This window comes from Monopterus albus, unplaced genomic scaffold (genome assembly GCF_001952655.1).
Source record: "Monopterus albus unplaced genomic scaffold, M_albus_1.0 scaffold143.1, whole genome shotgun sequence".
Classification (NCBI taxonomy): Eukaryota; Metazoa; Chordata; class Actinopteri; order Synbranchiformes; family Synbranchidae; genus Monopterus; species Monopterus albus.
Window position 1 is genome coordinate 810067 of NW_018128023.1, and position 3161 is coordinate 813227.

Below are 3161 nucleotides of genomic sequence, written 5' to 3' on the forward strand. Positions count from 1 at the left end.
CTGATTCTGATTCTGATTCTGATTCTGATTCTGACAACATGCAACAGTTAGCTACAGACAGTAAAATGTCTCCTCTCACTTAGTCTGAGGAGGAGAGATGAGAAGGGTTGAGGTGTGTGTAGTGGTATAGAAGAAGGCAGTGGGGGAGTCAACGAGGACAGAGTTCAGTAAGGAGACAGCTGTGGGGAAGAAGCTGTTCCTGAGTCTACTGGTTTTGGTCTGGAGGCTCCTGAAGTGCCTCCCATAGGGCAGGAGGTCAAACAATTTGTGAGCAGGGTGAGAGGAGTCCTTGAGAATGCTGCGAGCATGTCGGAGACAGTGTTCCCTGTGGACACCCTCAGTGGTTGGAAGTGGAGTCCTTGTGATGCGATGGGCAGTTTTCATCACCTGCTGCAGTGCCTTGTGGTCAGAGACAGAGCAGTTTCCATACCAGACTGTGATACAGCTGGTCAGGATGCTCTCGATGGCACAGCAATAGAAGTTCACCAGGATGGATGAAGACAGGTGGTTCATCTTCAGTGTCGTCAGGAAGAAGAGGTGCTGGTGGGCCTTCCTAATGAGGCTGCAGGTGTTGGTGGTCCAGGACAGATCCTCTGAGATGTGGGTCTTCAGATTGAATAGATTTTGTTGCTGGCATTTTGATTTGATTTGATTTGATTTATTCTTCCAAGCATGTAAAGACAGTTGATATATCAACACACATAATTTTACACATATCCAACAAATGCTAATCCAATATCAATTTGCTTATACCTAGTACATGCTTGAATGGAGTAGGAAGAAGTCAGACTTATCCAGTCCTACCCCATGACATCATCTTACATCATTGGTTTGCAAGCAGTATCTCTACATAAATAATTCTCTTCTACACCACACAAGTAATATACTAAAGAATTATTACAGAGTGTTAACATTCATACACCACACCCACAATGTTACACCTGATTAATCGTTAAACCTGTTCTTGCATATATCTTGATTGACACATACCTTTATATTTATGTTTAAACTCGTCAATTCTATTACTATTTTTTATGTCCACATTTAAATTATTCCATAGTTTTACCCCACTTATGGAAATACAGAATCTTTTTCTGGGTTTCTTCAGCGACCTCTTCATACTCTCCTTGTCTCGGCATACTGGTTCTCGGCGTGCTGGTCATGGGTCCTGGATTCTGGTTCCGAGGTCGGGTCACTAGTCGGTCATACCGCATTTCGGTGACATTTGTGTTTCACTACAGGTTAAGTTAGTAAAACAGTTATGTAACATGCATGTTGTTAAATTGTATTATTCTGTGATCACGTGCTGTCAAGTAGGCTGTGTCAATAATTGCATAGCCTACTGGAAAACATGAATGGACTTATGAAACAAAATGATGAGACTGAGGCTTCTTCTCTAGTTCATTTATGCCATCTAGATGAAAACTACATTTGGTGATGATAGCCAAGAGATACAAAATCCAGAAGACGAGGGTTTATTTTTATTTTCACTTAATTATTTATTTGGTCAAATAAACCTGAAATACCGAAGAAACGTCAGTGATCATCAGTATTGCTCCTTGTCCAGAAGAGGGCAGCACCACATAGCCTCAATAAGCAAGTGGTAACGCTGATCTCTTCTTCTCAAAACGAATCAAGTCAGTTTTAACTGTGTCCGTGCTGATGTCACATTACTGCCAAAGCTCGGTTACATATTATTCAGTAGCTGTTCAATAGCTGAGAGAGAGTGAGAAACATATCAAAGGTTCGTCAGAACAGGAAACTAAACAGCCTGCTAAACCAAGGAGCACAGCTCTTCTGGAAGACTGGAAAAGAATTTGTATGGTGAATTCAAGGACGCTCCCCACAATGTAGGCCTACATGCTTCCTTGTCAACGACCATAACCTCAGACGATTGATCATTAGATGCAAACCCCTGGTGAGCCTTCAAAACAGACAAAGCAGGTTGCAGTTCACAAAAAAAACAAAACAAAAAGAAACCAGTAAATTTGTGGAACAAAGTGCTGTGGACTGATGGATCAAAAACCAACCTCTATCAAAATAATGGAAAAAATAAAATGTGGCGATAAACCGATAGGCTTGCTCATACGCCATCTGTCAATCATGGTGGTTACTTTTAAACTTTGTGTACTATATGTTAAAATGACCAGGTTTCACACACAGTTCTGCTTTGGGACTTATTTCATTTCAGACAATTTGCTGAAGAACAGAGCTTGAAGAACAAAATGTGTAACTGGATGTATGCACTGTCAATTCGTCTACCGATTGTCCAAATTCATCAAAACAACAACGGAAATATCGTCAGAATATCACCACAGTTTTCCAGAACCCTTGTTCATACGTTTTGTCTAACCAACAGTACAAACCCCACATTTTTCAGTTTTTCCAATTTTTCACATTACTGTAAATATTTGCATTTGAGAAGCTGAAACAAGATATTAGAATTTAAAAAAGACCGGCGGTTTGTCAAGTATCATGATGTTTTTGCACATTTCTATTATGCCATTGGTATAAGGATTAATTGTTCTTGTGGAAATCCATGCGTTTGTGTGTGTGCGCTTGTGTGTACGGGTGTTACCAATCTATTTACACAGTCACGGTGTGGGGGATTGCCTTCCTTGTGGGGACAAAAACCAAGTCCCCATAAAGTAAACCATAAAGTTTTAGGGTGAAGTTTAAGGCAAGCAGCGAGTTCGGGTAAGTCTCCAGTAAATGCATGTAATTCAGTATTATGTCTCCTGAAATGATACACGACTGCGAGTCTTCTTGACATCTTTTGTTCTCATTTCAGCAGAGACAGAAGGCTCCAAACGTCACTTACTGTTAAACAGAAACCCCAAAAATTCACTGTGCAGCCCGTTGTGTTTCAGTTTTGCTCTGTCTCTCCCGCCCTCTCTCTCTCTCTCTCTCTCTGTGTGTGTGTGTGTGTGTGTGTGTGTGTGCATGTGTAGGGAGGATGCCTGTGAATACTTGCTGTGCCTTCTTATTTACAGCTGGCTTCTAGTCAGATGCTGGAATGCAGGTACATTCCCAAGAACGTGGACTGAACCTATCGCTTTCTGTGCGAATGTGTTTCCATGTTCCTTCAGTGGTTGTGTGTGTGTGTGTGTGTGTGTGTGTGTGTGTGTGTGTGTGTGCTGACAGCGGAACACCTCGGCGCG